This window comes from Chrysemys picta, chromosome 9, assembly GCF_011386835.1.
Source record: "Chrysemys picta bellii isolate R12L10 chromosome 9, ASM1138683v2, whole genome shotgun sequence".
Taxonomy (NCBI): Eukaryota; Metazoa; Chordata; order Testudines; family Emydidae; genus Chrysemys; species Chrysemys picta.
The window spans coordinates 63899499-63918175 of NC_088799.1; the positions used below are offsets into that span (position 1 = coordinate 63899499).

The following is an 18677-nucleotide window of genomic DNA, read 5'->3' on the forward strand; positions in this document are numbered from 1 at the left end:
CTCCAGTCATCTGGTACAGAAACTGATTTAAGCGATAAGTTACATACCACAGTTAGTAGTTCTGCATTTTCACATGTGAGCGGCTTCAGACGATTCATTTGCTTCAAGTTAGGCACATGTTTAAGGCACCTTGCTGTAAAAGAGCCTAATTTGCTCTTCCTTGTTTGATTCCTGTTCTCCTCTAGCATAGACAGCCCTGTCCCATCTATCCCCATCCACATTCCCAAGGACACGAAGGGATTAAAATTGAATTGTATTACCAACTCTAAATATTCAGAAATCCCAAAAGGGAATAGAAATCTTGAGATTAAAAATAATAAAAATAATACATTTGGAGTTCTTTTTATTGACCTTATGGGTTTTTATCCTTTAAGTTGCACTAGGGTCACTTTGTGCGTGTAATCCTGAGAGCTAGAAACTTTCTTTCTAGCTTTCAACTGAAAGCTGAGCTTCTTCTGCATTCACATGACTCCAGGAGCTGGGGCTTTGAGATATACACCAAATATTGTAACTGTTGCGATCAAATCATGAGAGTTGGCAACAGTAAAGAAACATACAGATATGTCCCTTAGAAAGCTGTCCCTTCAGCTGAAAAAAGGAAATCACTTCTTTTATATTTAACCAGTGTTCACAATGGCAGGTGTATAGTCCACTGAACAAAGAATATTCTGTATGGATGGACTGATTGCTGTTCTTGATGCACAAGGAATATTCCAGGCATTCAGAGCTCTGCTAGAACTGATGCCTGCATAGGGTTATGCGAGCAGAAGTCACTTTAGCTCCTGAGGTATCCAGCTCAAAAACATGCAACACTTCTTGTGCTCAAAATTGGGAATTTAGCTCTTCCTGGAGATCACGACAGCTCTTCAGTTTTAGTCCATTAAAACTCTACATATTTAAAATACATTTTCCTTGGGCCTAGGAAATCTGTGAAAGTGTCTGGGCAGTTCTGGGTGACTTCAGGGACTGAGTATCATGGGACTGAGTATCATGGGACCTCAGTCCTTCCTTACTGCCTCCAGTTTCCATGTTTCTGAAAAGGAACAATTCTTTTGTTTCCAACAGAACCACCAATCACATAGCTTCAGTAATGGAATAGCACGTACTTCTCACTCCCCAAACCTGCTGCTGTCAGTGTCAGGCTAGTTCATCGTCCAGAGAAGCCGATGGTTGCATACTCAGTCTGTGGCTCTGATCTGGTCAAAGGATGTTCTTGGGTTTCGTTAGTGTTCATATAAGTGCTTTGTAAATGCAGAGTACTTTCCACAAGGGAGTCCTCCGGATTCTGGACCTACAGCAAAAATCAATATAAAGATGAGTTTCTGAGGCACATGAGTCGGTCTGGATAAAAAGAGATCACATGAGCTCTGCCTATGGAAAGTAGTGAATGGTGGGCTATTTGATGTTTGCTTACCATGAAGGGAGTTCTACCCATGGAGACTAAGCTGAATGGCTTATAATGGATTGTGCTATCTTTAAATAATTACTTTAAATCACGTAAAGCAGTTGGTGGTTTAGTGATGCATTTTTAAATGAATAAGTATCTGGAAGAATGAAGTTCAGTCTGGTGGACTCTGAGTCTTGGTTCAGGCTGGGAAGAGGGAAGGACAAAGATCGGGGAGACATGAGTGGAGGCAATGGGGGTAGAGGTTCCCCTTCTTCAAACTGTAAAGCAGGCAGCTTGTTCTCTTAACGGCAGATACCGTCAGCAGAGTGCGTGGGAAAGCGAGCACAACAAGAGCACAGAATGGAGCATGTTGCAAACCACACACAGCTACAAGAAAAACCACACAGACTTTCAGCGGGTGGGAGTAGCAGCTTCACAGAGCGGGTGAGTCCGGGCCTGCCAGGAGGAGCTGGGCTGAGGAATGAGGAAGTCTCTAATGCTGTAGCACAGGCCTGAGTCAGGGACCAGAGTGCAGGGAGTAGATGGGGAAGCACAAAAACTATTTAATGTTGGAGCACAGGGCTGAGTTGGAGAGCAGGGAGTGGGTGATGATATGCAGGGGAGCGGAGGGAGGGAGGAGAAGAGGGAAGCAGAGGAGCAGGCAGCATCAAAGAGCAGATCTGATCTGACCCTCCTTCCTTCCGCCTCACTTTCAATTTTTTACACGAATTTCTATTAGTTCCTTTTCTCAGCCTTTGGCCTCTTTGTTCTCATCCCTATGACGTCCGCAGGAAGCCGAGTTTCTGGTTTGGGTTTAGCACGGTAGATTTGCTGGAGCTCAGCTCTGGTGAGCTCCGTCTCGCTTTGATCACTGATTCTGAGAGAAGGGCTGTGGGTTTGATGCTGAGTAGGGTGACCAGATAGCAAGTGTGAAAAGTCGGGACGGGGGTGGGAAGTAATTGGCGACTATATAAGAAAACCCCCCAAATATCAGGACTGTCCCTATAAAATCGGGACATCTGGTCACCCTAATGCTGAGGCCCACAACATCCACAGCTTCAACAAATACACTTCAGTGCAATGAGAATGAGTGACACTCTCCCCCTTCCCCCGTCTCTCCTCACTTTAGAACCTCAGTCTACAGCTGTGGTGCTTTGGAGTTTGGGGAAGGTGATGGGAAGGAAACCTTGTCCCCAGACTATTCCTGCTGCTTATAGTTCAGATATTAGTATCTATGAGCTCCATTTAATGGATGCCCAGAATTAGTATTACCCATTAACGCATTGAGCCAGTATTCTGCTCCCAGACCAGGGACAATTTTCAAACTCCTCAGCAGGAGGACATTCCCTTATGACTGCAATGCCCGCCATCAATTAAGATTGCCTCTTTCCATATGAGCACACACGCTATTCTCTAGATCCAACCAGACTATCTGATGGAAGAGCAGGTTTCTTTGAAGCCTGGGTCTACTCTGAAGAGTGGCACTGCAAGTATAAGTTGGCCTACAAAACCTGTATCACCGGTGATGATGCATGTGATGGAAAGCATCTAGCTTGATTCTCAGAGCCAGCTGGGAGTTTACTGGGCTGGGAGTTAGGAAATTTATCTTCTTCCTTGAGAGCTGAGCACATCCGATAAAGAAATTCTCAAGACATGATCAAAATGGGATCCCTCAACTCCATTTCAACAGAGTTAATTTTCCAAACACAACCACACATAAATGTTCCGGCCACAAAAAGAAATTCCTCCATGTGGTTACTATTCAGCTAGAACCAGACCCTACTTTCTGTCTTCTCACAAGGTGTGGGTTTATTTTGCACCCAGATGTACCAGGTCATAGTTTTATTATTTCTTACCTGCTCTTGCTTTATAATTCTGGTTGTTTGTGATCCAGCTGCACCTGTAAAGTTCACTTTAATAGTTAGTAGAGATAAGTTAGATTGAGCCCATATTGTATAGACATGATTAGTCTGTGCCCTCAGTGTTGCATATACAAGTAATATCTGTACTGCTGGCAATTACTGATGATTCTCATGATGTTCCTGAAACTTATGAAAGCCTCGTACAATGTAGCACAAAGAAAAGTGAAATTTTGCATTGTTTTGAAAATTAATGTTTTGGGGACAATTGGTCAGACTTGATGACTTTTTTTGGTGTTTGTGAAACATTTTGTGACATTTTAAACATTTTAAAATAAAAAAAATCAAAATGGCTATCAAAATTTTTCTTATGCAGTTGGATTTTGACTAAACAACAAAATTAGAGATACCATGGTGCTAGCACTTGCAGTAATATTTTTAATAAAAAAAATTTGAAAAAAAATCAGTGAAAAATTTCCAAACAGTGAAAAATGGGTCCATTTCAAACCCTTCCAAATGCAAACAACTGTGAAATGTCAATTTTTTTTGTGAAAATTAATTTTTCATTTTTTTTACCAACTCTAATGGAGTTAGACCAATGTAAAATGAATGTAAGTGAGAGCAGATTCAGGTCTAAGGAGATTAGCTTGGCCATATTAAGGTTAGAGTATGAGTGAGACATGCCAGAGGAGATGGAAGAGAGACAGATTGAAAGGGCTTGTCCACATTACAGAGACTATACAGGCACATCACCATAGCTATGCTGGTATAACCCCATAGTGTAGATGCTGCCTACACCGATGGAAGAAGTTTTTCTGTTAGGCTGTCTACACTTAAAGTGCTGCAGCGTTGTAGCGGCGCCATTGTAGCCCTTCAGTGTAGACACAGTACAGTGATGGGAAGAGTTCTCCCATTGGTGCAGGTAATCCAACTCCCCAAGAGGCGGTAGCTAGATCAGAGGAAGAATTCTTCCATCCACCTAGCACTGTCTATATCGGGGGTTAGGTCAGCATAACTCCATCTCTCAGGAGTATGGATTTTTCACCACTGAGAGACATAACTATGCTGAAGTAACTTTTCGGTGCAGACCAGCGCTCAGTGTAGAAACACCAGCTCCCTGAACGATGGCAGCGATGTCGATGGAAGCCTCTTCTGTCAACATAGCTGCACCTACACTGGGGGCTTGGTCAACATAACTATGTCGCTCAGGGGTGGTTTTGTTTGTTTGCTTGTTTTTACACTAAGCACCCCTTTGGTTTAAGGAGGCTGTTTTGTTACTGAGCACCACTGAGCACAGACTCCTGAAGGCAAGAACTGCAGGGGCTGAGCCCAGTCAGACCTGCTGGGTAAGCACTGTTGATGCACAGGGGGCTGTAGCATGGGGCTGGTCTGTGAGTGGACTTGACACCAGAGGGGGTTCACTCAGACAAACCAAGAAAGAGATAGAAGATCAGCCAGCCCTGTACCGTGAGTGACGCCATCTCCCTCCAAACCCACCAATACAGCTTTGAATTTGCTTTAAAAAATGTCTTTGAAGAACCTAAAGCACAAATATTAGCAAGTGAAAGCAATGAGCTGATTTACTCACCCCGGCACCACCTGCAGCACAACAGCAGCAGCAGAAGAAAGAGTAAAGTAAAGCAGCCTCCAGCAATGTAGTCTACTGGGTGCCCAGGGATGGCAAGGTTGTTATCTTCTGTAGGTTCACTGGACTCTGAGAAATACAAGAATTATGAGCTATCTGTGTATTTTATCTAGCAGTAACTAGCGTTGCATTAAACATACAATTTTTCACAGGAAAAATGTCAGGCACAGTCTAGTCTCTTGTTACAGGCAGCAGCTAGTTACTATAGGAGAGGTCAGGAAGCTTTTTGGCTAAGGCCCCTCAGTGCAGTGGTTAGTGGTTCTTCTGAAGTTAGGAGAAATTGATTGAGTGTTGGCCCTAAAACCTTTTGTACTCAGCAGTTGGGGAGAAGCTGTGAAAACCTGCACAGAGTGGCTTATAGCTCCCTTTCTTACACTGGCCTCTGTGCTCCTCTCATGCCTTCATGCTGTCTAGAAGGGAGCAGAAGGACATGATTATCATGCAATAAGGATGGGAGTTTGCACACAGGGGGTAAGCAGCTATGAAGTTTTATTCCCCTTCCCCTCTCCCTGCACAGCATTTATGATGAAGATTTGCTGTGCGGTTGGAAGAGAGACGTAGCCCGCTGGACAGGAGAAGAAGCCAATTTACATGGCATATTCCTCTCAAGATCTGATATAATTTTTGATGCAATGTGTGTGTGTATATAGAATTCTGCCTCCACAGTGTGACCCATACATGTAGGGAGAGCCAATGGTAGCAATGTTTGGGGCAACTCAGATATACTATGAGTCCATGCAAACTGTTGTTGTAGATCTCAGGCCTTAGAACTAGTTTCCTGGCTTTGTTGTAGGCTTATGCCAGACCCTCTGAGGGAATAGCGTATTCTCCAGTGAATACACATATGAGTTACATTCATTTGTTGTAATATTGCAGTGTTCAAAGGTTAATTTACAAGGCCCACTCACATCAGTCAAATTCCTTCTCCATCCCATTGTTATTTAAGGGAAAGGGAAAGACAGGAAGAAAATATATCTTTAAAGAAAAGGAAGAACACATCCTAATCTAACACCTCTCCTAGGTCTCCCAATGGATATTGTCTCAGATGTATCTGTCTTACACTGTAGGCTCCTCTGGGCAGACACTGCCTTTTTATGTGTCTTGTACATCACCAAGCACATTCTAGATGCTTAACAAATAGCAGTAATAAGAAAAATCCATGAAATTGAAACAGGTGGGCCAGTATTGTACAGTACTTTGCGTATAGTATATTGAAAGTAAAATCTGACTTTATCTTTCTCACAGTTACAGGACATCTAGCACTGAATTGTTTTAGCAGGGCAGCCAGGATTCTCTACATTATTGTGTAAACATTTATCATTAGTGTCTAGCAAAGTGTAGGGGTCACATCAGGATCTCAGAGGAAAGCAACAGAGGGTCCTGTGGCACCTTTGAGACTAACAGAAGTACTGGGAGCATAAGCTTTCGTGGGTAAGAACCTCACTTCTTCAGATGCAAGTAATGGAAATCTCCAGAGGCAGGTATATATCAGTGTGGAGATAACGAGGTTAGTTCAATCAGGGAGGGTGAGGTGCTCTGCTAGCAGTTGAGGTGTGAACACCAAGGGAGGAGAAACTGTTTCTGTAGTTGGATAGCCATTCACAGTCTTTGTTTAATCCTGATCTGATGGTGTCAAATTTGCAAATGAACTGGAGCTCAGCAGTTTCTCTTTGGAGTCTGGTCCTGAAGTTTTTTTGCTGTAAGATGGCAACCTTTACATCTGCTATTGTGTGGCCAGGGAGGTTGAAGTGTTCTCCTACAGGTTTTTGTATATTGCCATTGAAGAAGAATAAGACAGGAGATCTACATTACACACTTCACCTCTCTACAAAGGAAAAAGGACCGTAAGCTGTCTAAAATCCTACCTGCCACATGGGGCCACAACAGGGGTACCCCTAACTCACCCAGCAATATCGTCAATTTATCCAGCTACACACTCAACCCAGCAGAAGAGTCTGTCCTATCTCGGGGACTCTCCTTTTGCCCCAGCACCCCCACGAACATGATACAGTTCTGTGGTGATCTGGAAGCCTACTTTCGCCGCCTCCGACTCAAAGAATACTTTCATGATAACACTGAACAGCGCACTGATACACAGATACCCTCCCACCAACAACACAGGAAGAAGAACTCCACATGGACTCCTCCTGAGGGTCGAAATGACAGTCTGGACCTATACATAGAATGCTTCCGCCGACGTGCACAGGCAGAAATTGTGGAAAAACAACATCGCTTGCCTCATAACCTAAGTCGTGCAGAACGCAATGCCATCCACAGCCTCAGAAACCACCCTGACATTATCATCAAAGAGGCTGATAAAGGAGGTGCTGTTGTCATCATGAACAGGTCTGACTACCAGAAGGAGGCTGCCAGACAACTCTCCAATACCCAATTCTACAGGCCGCTTTCCTCAGATCCCACTGAGGAATACACTAAGAAACTACACCATCTACTCAGGACACTCCCTACACTAACACAGGAACAAATCAACATACCCTTAGAGCCCCGACCGGGGTTATTCTATCTACTACCTAAGATCCACAAACCTGGAAACCCTGGACGCCCCATCATCTCGGGCATTGGCACTCTCACTGAAGGACTGTCTGGATATGTGGACTCCCTACTCAGACCCTACGCCACCAGCACTCCCAGCTATCTCCGTGACACCACAGATTTCCTGAGGAAACTACAATGCATTGGTGACCTCCCAGAAAACACCATCCTAGCCACCATGGATGTAGAGGCTCTCTACACAAACATCCCACATACAGATGGAATACAAGCTGTCAGGAACAGTATCCCTGATGATGACACAGCACAACTTATTGCTGAGCTCTGTGACTTTATCCTCACGCACAATTATTTCAAATTTGGTGACAATATATACCTCCAGACCAGTGGCACCGCTATGGGCACCCGCATGGCCCCACAATATGCCAACATTTTTATGGCTGACCTGGAACAACGCTTCCTCAGCTCCCGTCCACTCATGCCCCTTCTCTACCTACGCTATATTGATGACATCTTCATCATCTGGACCCATGGGAAGGAGGCCCTGGAAGAATTCCACCATGCTTTCAACAGCTTCCACCCCACCATCAACCTCAGCCTGGACCAATCTACACGGGAGGTCCACTTCCTGGACACCACCGTACAAATAAGCGATGGCCACATTAACACCACCCTATACCGAAAACCCACCGACCGCTACGCCTACCTTCATGCCTCCAGCTTCCACCCCGGTCACACCACACGATCCATCGTCTACAGCCAAGCACTGAGGTACAATCGCATCTGCTCCAACCCCTCAGACAGAGACCAACACCTACAAGATCTTCACCAAGCATTCTCAAAACTACAATACCCACACAAGGAAATAAAGAAACAAATCAACAGAGCCAGACGTGTACCCAGAAGCCTCCTGCTACAAGACAGGCCCAGAAGAGAAACCAACAGAACTCCACTGGCCATCACCTACAGTCCTCAGCTTAAACCTCTCCAACGCATCATCAGTGATCTACAACCCATCCTGGACAATGATCCCTCACTTTCACAGACCTTGGGAGGCAGGCCAGTCCTCGCCCACAGACAACCTGCCAACCTTAAACATATTCTCACCAGCAACCACGGACCGCACCATAACAACTCTAACTCAGGAACCAACCCATGCAACAAACCTCGATGCCAACTCTGCCCACATATCTACACCAGCAACACCATCACTGGACCTAACCAGATCAGCTACAACATCACCGGCTCATTCACCTGCACGTCCACCAATGTTATATATGCCATCATATGCCAGCAATGCCCCTCTGCTATGTACATTGGCCAAACTGGACAGTCACTACGCAAGAGGATAAATGGACACAAGTCAGATATCAGGAATGGCAATATACAAAAACCTGTAGGAGAACACTTCAACCTCCCTGGCCACACAATAGCAGATGTAAAGGTTGCCATCTTACAGCAAAAAAACTTCAGGACCAGACTCCAAAGAGAAACTGCTGAGCTCCAGTTCATTTGCAAATTTGACACCATCAGATCAGGATTAAACAAAGACTGTGAATGGCTATCCAACTACAGAAACAGTTTCTCCTCCCTTGGTGTTCACACCTCAACTGCTAGCAGAGCACCTCACCCTCCCTGATTGAACTAACCTCGTTATCTCCACACTGATATATACCTGCCTCTGGAGATTTCCATTACTTGCATCTGAAGAAGTGAGGTTCTTACCCACGAAAGCTTATGCTCCCAGTACTTCTGTTAGTCTCAAAGGTGCCACAGGACCCTCTGTTGCTTTTTACAGATTCAGACTAACACGGCTACCCCTCTGATACTTGATCTCAGAGGAGTTTGTCATTAGATCTTATTTAGGTTATACATGGGAATCTGACAGTAAAGAATTGTAAATGGTTGTGACATGATTAGGTTGACTCGGATCTTGTCACATGACATACTGTGGTTTATAGTAATTATTGTAATTTGTCTTTCTATTTAAAATAACTGCCCACCCATAAAAGAGATGTAGCCAGCCATTTTAGACACACTTCGGTCTGACCAAGAGAACAAAAACAAGTTTTAAGGTTTACCAGGCTCCAAAACTATAATTAAAAAGAAAAAAAATGGCACTGCCCCTTCTCTATCAGATTCATGCTCAGCTAAGAACAATATTCATACTGCCTCAAATTAATTACTAATCAGTATAAAACCCAGAGGAAAAAACCTTCAGGAAATACCTCCACAGCAGTGCAAATGGAAACTGAAAGATTAAAAACTATGGAGACTTCAGGGATTGTTAACTTTTCCCAGGGAAGAAGATCAATCATAAAGACTCTGTATTAATATCAACACTCCTGAAACATGCTCTAGGGATTAGATTCATAATAAATAGCTGCGTAACCAAGGTGCCATGTGCAGAATCTGGTCCCATCTGTCTGTTTCACTTGAAGCTGGTGATGTATCAAAAAACTGTTCGCATTTTCATGATAGGTGAATCAAAATCTTTTCTTTCTGTTTTGTACATAAACCTACAGCCATGAAATACTCCACAAGTCTGGGATCTCTGGTTTTATCTGGAGGAAGAGGGTGAAAAGGGCTGCTGCTTTTAAAGGTTCTCATATATCAGAGACTGTAACATCATCTGGGTTCTCATGCTTTGCCCTGGATCTACATCCCACAGGAAAAATCACCTATTGCAAATGACTGTGTGTAGATTGCACCAGTGATAGGTCAGTCTCCCTTAATGCTATGGATATTATAAATTACTTCTGTATGCTTACCTGGGTTTCCATTGTTAAAATGAGGAGCTGATACAGTTAGTGCAATGTCTCTAGTTTTTTTCAGTAGTCTAAAGTTGACGGTGTAGACTCCACCATCAATTTGCCTCAGGTTCTGAAGGAGCAGAGAAGCATTTTCAGGGAAAAATATAATGCGATCTTGATATGAGGGATGTATAAAAACATATCCAGAATGGCAGGTGGGAATCCCCTCAGCACTGACAGAGAAGTTAGTCCCTGTGTAGGTGACAAGCACATTGGTGGTATTGCTGAAATTCCACTGAATTGACAGTGGAGAGTGAAATGGTGTCTGGAATTTATAGGTGACAGAGAGAAGGACAGATTGACCAACAGTTCCATTGAGTGAATCCTGAGGAACTTCAATGAGAAGAGCCCAAGAAACACCTGCAATAAACACACAGAGACCAGAAATTTACCCGCAGCCAAAACAAGTGAGAATCTGCAGCCAGTGTCATTTGGCAAACACATTGTAATGAGAATCCCTTGTCTCTGGAGAGAAAATGATAATTTAATGCTATTTGTAATGCTAATTTTCCAGACATCACAATAAGTCCCATTAAAACAAAACTAAGTACAGATGAGATACGGCTAAATTAATATCTCATATGCCTTATACAGTCCCTTTGCAAAGTACCAGTAATGCAGGTGTTAATATTCCTAGGAGATCCCCTGAACAATCAATTCTGAGCCAATATACATAAAAGAAGAGGCTACTGCTCTGGTTCATTTATAACAGCAAATACCCTGAGGCTCCTTAGAGACTTGAACAAGTTCGAGGGTCTTAGTATAACACCCCTGGGCTGGGTCTGTCCATATTGAAAAGTACAAGTAAACTCATCATTTCAGGGAATGGACTTTTCTGTTTCATTAATGGAATGCCAATGCCTGTACTCCACGAGAAGCTGAAGAACACAGGATTAGTACAGAGGTTCTCCATGTGAGTTATAATCGGGGATGGCATGGCAGCTCCACAGGCACTTCCACAGGGCCCAGTGGCTCCCACACAGGATGTGCCACTAGGCAGATGGAAATGGCTGGTGGATTCACGTAGTTACTATGCAGCTTTAACCAGCTATCAGAAACATCCATGTAATACAACTCTATCTTTATAGTGTCTTTCATGTAAACACAAAGAGCCGTGCTTTGGGCTGTGTAACAGCTAATCTTGTTATAAACCCCATCTCAGTATTCTAGCCTGAGTGAAATATTGTAACACGACCATTATATAAACAGACAATACAGGCCATTAGATTAAATACTAATACAAAGATTTGGGGATAGCTCCCTTCTTTGTGTCTAGAGTGAAACAAAGGATTAATTACAAATCATTAAAAATATTTTAAAAAGCATATTACAAATATAGAGTAACACATTTCAAGCTTTGTACAGACATTAGCCAAGTCATCCACACAACACCCCCATGAGGTAAGTATCCTACTCATTTTGAAACTGGAGACACTGAGGCAAGGAGAAGTGAAATGACCTGCTCAGTATTGCATAGCAAGTCACTGGTAGAGTTGGGATTAGAACACGGGAGATCCTGGCAGCTAATCCTGTACCCATTCCTGTACGTCATGATGCTTCCCTCTGTTTTTTTCCTGGTAGTTATTGAGATTTATCAAGCTCCAGTTACTACATTTTCTATTAAGTGTTTTCTGCTTTTCCCCCTTCCCAGACTTACCGATAAATACGAGGACTGGGGAGAAGCTCTGGCAGCTCCTTTGAAAACTCATGTTTCTCTGCGCTCAAACTGTGGCAGCAATTATGGAGGAGGAGATTGTCTCATTACTGATGTCTGAAATGCCCTCTCCTCCCAGGAAGGAAGTTGCTTTTATTCTGAGGGTTGATTTTCCCTCAACCTTTCACCTCTGTTAGAACCTGTGAGTGATTTCCTTCACTGCCGGTGATACAGACAATTATGAATGTAAAACATTTCAGAAGTTTCTGTTGATTGAGCCTGTGTCACTTGGGAAAAGCCAGGCTAACTGCAGACTTTTCAAATGCAAACCAAGTGATCTGCTCCTGAAGAAAATACTTAACAACAGGATGACATTCAACCCCTTCTTTCGTAAGTTTCCCTCCACTTGGTAACACACAATGTAACTTATACACTGTATTGCGTTACAGAGCAATATCCACAGAGCTGAAATCAATTGTACCGGGGAATTCTGAAAAAGAAGAAAAGTAGGCTTGTTTCTCCTTATCACAGGGATAAATTTGGCCCAGTGCATGTTGTTGTGGTTTAAAGAATCTATGTTTGAAAGGCACTAAATCCTCAAAGTTGCCTTCAGTGATGAAGGTAAAACAAGGTCACTAAAGGACAGTACTTCATCGGAAACCAGCCGTAGATATCCACACAGGGGTACAGAAGATCAAGTTTGAAAGTGACAAGTCACTATGTATAGAACCAGGAAGGCAAGCGCATGTGTTAAAATCCTTGCACTCTGAATATAAAAAGTTCCTGCCACAAAATCATAAATTCGCAGGTCATCAGGAAACGCTCACACGGAGGAATGTCACTCTGACTGGAGTGCTTCCTGTGATGGGTTGGGTCACAGAAACCCCCCTGCCCCCTTGGGACTGCCACCTGATGTGCTGAGACTACCTCTAAGCCCGTTTCCCCTGGCAGCTTGGGACTTCAGTACCTTGCCTGGTTGTGTCAGACACGCTAGCCTGCTACAAACACAGACCCAGGTCTGAACCACTTCCCCCAAAAGCTGCAGGCTTAACTGAAAACAGCTTAAGAAGTGCTCCTGTCTCCAACACCCAGATACCCGGTTCCCAATGGGGTCCAAACCCCAAATAAATCCGTTTTCCTCTGTATAAAGCTTATACAGGGTAAACTCATAAATTGTTCGCCCTCTATAACACTGATAGAGAGATATGCACAGATGTTTGCTCCCCAAGTATTAATACTTGCTCTGGGTTAATTAATAAGTAAAAAGTAGGATTTAAGTGGTTCCAAGTAATAACAGACAGAACAAAGTAAATTGCCAAACAAAATAAAATAAAACATGCAAGTCTAAGCCTAATACAGTAAGAAACTAAATGCAGGTAAATCTCACCATCAGAGATGTTCCAATAAGCTTCTTTTACAGACTAGACTCCTTCCTAATCTGGGTCCAGCAATCACTCATACCCCCGTAGTTACTGTCGTTTGTTCCAGTTTCTTTCAGGCATCTCTTTGGGGTGGAGAGGCTATCTCTTGAGCCAGCTGAAGACAAAATGGAGGGGTTTCCAGGGGCTTATACAGTCTCTCTCTTGTGGGTGGAAACCCCTCTGTCCTCCTGTGTGAAATCCCCTCAGCAAGATGGAGTTTTGCAGTCACCTGGGCAAGTCACATGTCTATGAATGATTCAGCTTTTTGCAAGCTAACGCCATTGTTTACATGTTAGTTTGAACATTCCCAGGAAAGCTCAGATGTGGATTGGCATCTCCAAAGTCCATTGTTAGCTACGTACTCCCAATTACTTGAATAACCCCTTCACACTATGTTAACCAAATCTGCCTTATGTGCTTCCTACAGCAAACACTTTAAAAACAAGCATAAAGCCAATGCTCATAACTTCAGATATAAAAATGATACACGCATACAAATAGAATGAATACATTCAGTAGAACATAACCTTTGCAAATATGTTACATGGCTTATCTAGCATAAAACGTATTCCAGTTATGTCACATTTACACTCATAAACATATTTCTATAAAGAATTATGGGATGCAACGTCACACTTCCATCAAACAGTCTCCACGAAGGTCAATCCAAAGGTCTTTTGCTAAATTGCCCCAGGAATGAGAGGATGCTCTCTATGGTGTAGTAATTGGTTAATGCTCCTGGCAGGTGGCTGGGTGAGTGATTTTAGATACATTCAAAAAGAGTCATTCATTTTTAAAGTGTTAAAGGCCTTTGGTGAAGGGGCAGCGAGGGCTTTCAATGTCCAAAGGGGACTCTCAGGCCTGGTTTACACTTAAAACTTATACCAGCACAACTACATCAGTGAGGGGGCGTGAAAAAAACACACCAGCTAGAAACACAAAACCCCCAGTGTAGCCACAGCTATACTGCCGACAGTGTGCCTTTGTCAGCACAACTAAACACATCTGGGGAGGTGATGTTCCTACATTAGCAGAACTCTTCCTTCTGTCAGCATCTGCTGAGTGTGCACTAGGGGACTATACCAGCATAGCAATGCCAGCACAGGTTCTGCAGTGGAGACATAGCCTCAGTAAAGTTAAAGCCCCTGAATAAATGATTTAAATATTATTCAAGGTGTAGCAGTTTCAAGGCAGCAAACATTTCCTGTAACTTTCTGTATGTGCATGACACAAGCCCCCATAATACATGTGGTTACCTCATGCTATTCAGAATGATCTAAGCCACTGCTAGTCAAGGAACCATGCTAACCACAGCAAAAACACTTCTTTGATGTAACTGACTCACACTTTCTGCATTGGTGATCTTAGACTGAGACCACCGCCTCCTCCTGACCTTGTGTTTCTGGAGCAGTGAATTCTGCCCTTAGCAACACCAGCATAACAGAGAGCAGAACTTCGTTATCAACATGCAACCAGCCAGTGTTGTGGATGTGCAACCATTTGCCAGAAGAGTGAGTTTGTGCATTATCCCTTATGAATTCCCATCAACTGGAGATCTATGTAGTAGGAAGAGAAGTTCTGTTCACCAATACATGTCTAGTTGTAGAGAACTTTTTTCTATTTCTGAAGGGAAGGCGAGGATGAGACGACTGATGGAACTGGGGAGTCAAAAGCTGCTTGGGAAATAGCTTGTGACAAAAAAACCTTGGTTTAGTACTTCTGCTTTCGAGACCTCATAAGAGCTCTGAGATGCTGTAGTGCTTTGCCTACTGTTTCAGATCAGAGAAAATAATTCTGAGTGATTGGAGTACTGTAGATGTTCATGGACATTGCACTTTCTCTCTTGCTCTGCAGCGACTGGACAAACTCCGTCATGTGGTCCCATTTGACCTGAGCCTTTCTCTATTTGATGAGACTAAATGTTTGGAACAGAGGCAGTTATTGTCACATGTTGAGCAAGATGTTAGTGAGTTGTTATTCTTTGGAAACATTTTTTTGATAGAGTAGAATTCCCTTTTCCTCTCCTCAGTTAAATCATTCCTAAAGCATTCTTATCATGCAAAGGTCACCAGCATTAACGGTTATGGCTGGCCTTGTATGGGTGGACAATGAGAAGGAGAGGGTGTAGCTTCTGTGAAGGGTGCAGCAACAGACTTGCTGGGGAGTGCAGATACTTTGCTAGTCCAGGGATATTAGTCTCCCCAAAAGTGGTAGCAAAATTTAGTGTGAAATGAGGGCCAAGACCTCATCATCCCTTCGTGCTGCCCAGAGGACTTGTGTGGATACATGGGAGAGTGCACTGTGCAACTTTCCCACTCCAGTGTGTGCTCCCACAGTGGAATTCTGGCCACAGTGCAGCCAAGAGCTTAAAGCCAAAATCTAGCTCAGATTCTTTGCTGTTTAATTGCACTGCTTTAATATAGTTTCATCTTCTGGTCACCTGGGCTAAAATTTTCAAAAGCACCTAAATGACTTAAGAGCCTGAGTCATCTTTTCAAAAGTGACCTAGGGCCAGTTTTTCAAAGATAGTTAGGTTTTCTAGTGAGGTTTTCTACAGTGCCTTAAGCAGGTTAGGTACCTGACTCCAGTGATTTCAGTGGAAGTTAGGTACCTAGGTGCTTTTGAAAGTACCACTAGCACCTATCTGCTCTTTAGGCACCTAAACACCTTTGGAAATCTGGCCCTAAAGCCCAGGTCCTCAAAGATATTTAGGTACCTAACTCCCACTGAAATCATGGGAGTTAGGCCCCTAACTACCTTTGAGGATCTGGGCCTCACTGTCTAAGTAACTTTAGAATATTTAGCACCTGGTGTATTATGTATATGAACTGTATTGTTTGTCTACTCAGAGAGAAAATTCCTTAGGATACGGACTATGTCTCCTCCTTCTTTCTGCTGTGGTTTATCACAGCATCTCAGTACACAGAAATAATATCTGGTTTCCTGGAATTAACTTCCACACAGGGCTGTTTTGGATACTTGATTAACGGCACAAAACTATATGGGTGAAGCGGATGGTGAACAGAGAGAGCCAAGATCACCTGAAAGCCTTTAGCCTCTTATATCACACCTCCAGATGAGACTAGGGATGTACCAGGAATTCAGAAATTAAAGTGTCTGCAATGTGAATATATTTCTAAGATTCACAATCAAATTATTTTTAGCTATGAAACTTCATTTCTGGGTTCCACTGATATACAGTATAGACCAATGCTCCATTCTGGTAGAATCATAGACTATCAGGGTTGGAAGGGACTTCAGGATGTCATCTAGTCCAACCCCCTGCTCAAAGCAGGACCAATCCCCAACTAAATCAGAATGGATAATGGCAGCTCTAAGCTGTTGTCTCGCAACATTTTCTGATATGTACTGGGTACAGCAGTGCTTGGTTTAATGTATTACGCATCACTAGAAATGCTGAACCATCTTTCTCTCCCACTTTGGGGGAGGAGGAGAGACTTTTTAGTTCCCCAAAAATGTGAGAAGAACATGATTCTTTCCCCTGCCATTTGGGGACCATAGCAATGTTGGGCAAAGATAAGAGGATTTGGACTTCATCCCAACCAATGCAGGGAATAAAGAACAGGAAAATTTTGTGAAGCACCATAGCTCACCTCCCCATGGGCATAGATAGCTGGAGACTTGGGGGGCCTTAACCACCTCCCAAAATAGGGATTGCAGCAATAAAGGAAAGTATTCGAAAGAGAAGCTCAATTATTTCACTTAATTAAAAGTGACATATTTGATCATGGTACAAAACTACTCCTTAAAGTGAGATTTAATAACTATTATTTTATTATTTTTTAACTCTAGCCTCCTAAAATAAATAAAAAGTTGTCTATACACCTGCTTCACCATGTGGTTGGGTGAAGGGGAGCAGAATGAGCATGAGACATCAGTCCTGTGGAGGGATGCAAGAGTGTTATGAAATGTAGCACAGCAAACCAGCCTAAGTTACAATGTATGTCCTGGACCAGATGGGAATTAGGACTCAGCTGTGTGTCGTCAACTCTATATTACCAACATCTAAAGGAGATTCTCCTCTATCTCAAGAGAAATAGGAGAGTCCTTTCAATTTACACATGAAAACCTCACACATGTTCTCCAGCAATTAAGACAGTCACTCACAGGTTTTAAAAGAGGGGAAGGGTTTAAGGGACATTAACTCTCCCAGTGGTATCAGCTTCCTTCCTCAGCACAGGGGACATTTCAGAGCCATTTGCTTGAATCATGAGATCAGTAACACATCACCCTCCTCCCGTGTAGGTGCTGCTGGGACCACTGTCTGAGCTTGGAGACACACAATGTTTTCCAGGAGGGTCCAAACCTGCTTTTTCATTCTTCTCATTCTTGGTGAGTTGGGGAATGGGACAGAGCTGGAAATATTTGATCTAAAATCATAGATCCTCTTAAGGTGCCAAAGTCAGATTCAGATTTCAAACAGCCCAAAGTTTGGGGATGTTCTGAGCTGGGGTTTTGCTTTAACTCTCCCCAAAGATAGGAGTGCTTTATGAACTTGGATCTGAATCCAAGTTCAGAATCTAAACACTCCCAAATGTTGGGGATGGTCAGAATTGGGGGTCAGCAGCAGGTGTTCTATATGATAATCCTTCTTCCAGGTACTGCCAGCAGCATAAAGGGCTGGGTTCAAATATTGTTGGGTTCCTCTCAAAATTAACAAACACACTGGCTTGACCCTCCTGCCCCAACTCAGAAACCTAGGAAAAGCCAGATACCTTCCCTGGGTGCCATTAACAGGCAATACTTCCCTGCTCACAAGCACTGAGTCTTTGCATGAAACAAGGACAAATTTATTAGGGGAAAAGGGGACACAGACTGAATGTGGGAAAACAGCAATAAAAACTCAGATCTGAATACCAAATATAACTCCCCAATCCCACATTGTCTTTAGCTCAGTTCAACAGCTGCTGATGTGGACTTCCAATAAGGCAATGGCCCTTTACCAGTTATTTCTCCCTTCCCTGTCCTCTCACCGTTTGTTGTCCATGGTTAGTGAAATCCAGAGTTTGAGCAGGTCTGTATCCAGCCCTTAGGGGAAATGCTGCCTGGTCTGGTACAGAGACTCCATCCCCTAAGCTAGCCATAGTGATTACAGCTGTTGTAGTGCTTGGTCAGGGAGGGCCCTCATCAGACTCCTTCAGCTCTGCTGCTCCCCTCTGCAGCTGCAGTGGAGGGCCACTTCTTTCCTCTGCACCAACTCTTCACAAAGTCTTCCACAGAAAGAGATCAATATATAGCTCTACCAGAGTCCTTGCACTTGGGATGCACTGCCAGCAACAATTAGACACCCCTTTCCCTTAGTCTCTCTTGTGCCCAGGCTCCATTATCCAACTGTGTGAGATGGAGAGGTTTTGTAGGCTGACTCC

General features: G+C 43.4%; 1 long non-coding RNA gene across 1 annotated transcript; it reads right to left on the reverse strand.

Moving 5' to 3' along the window:
• Positions 1 to 326: 326 nt before the first annotated feature.
• LOC135973390 (uncharacterized) lies at positions 327 to 10575 on the reverse strand. The gene is made up of 4 exons (XR_010590206.1): positions 10174 to 10575; positions 4835 to 4960; positions 3244 to 3287; positions 327 to 1291 (listed from the first exon to the last, which is right to left on the reverse strand). It is a non-coding gene; the product is annotated as an uncharacterized LOC135973390 (long non-coding RNA).
• Positions 10576 to 18677: the final 8102 nt, after the last annotated feature.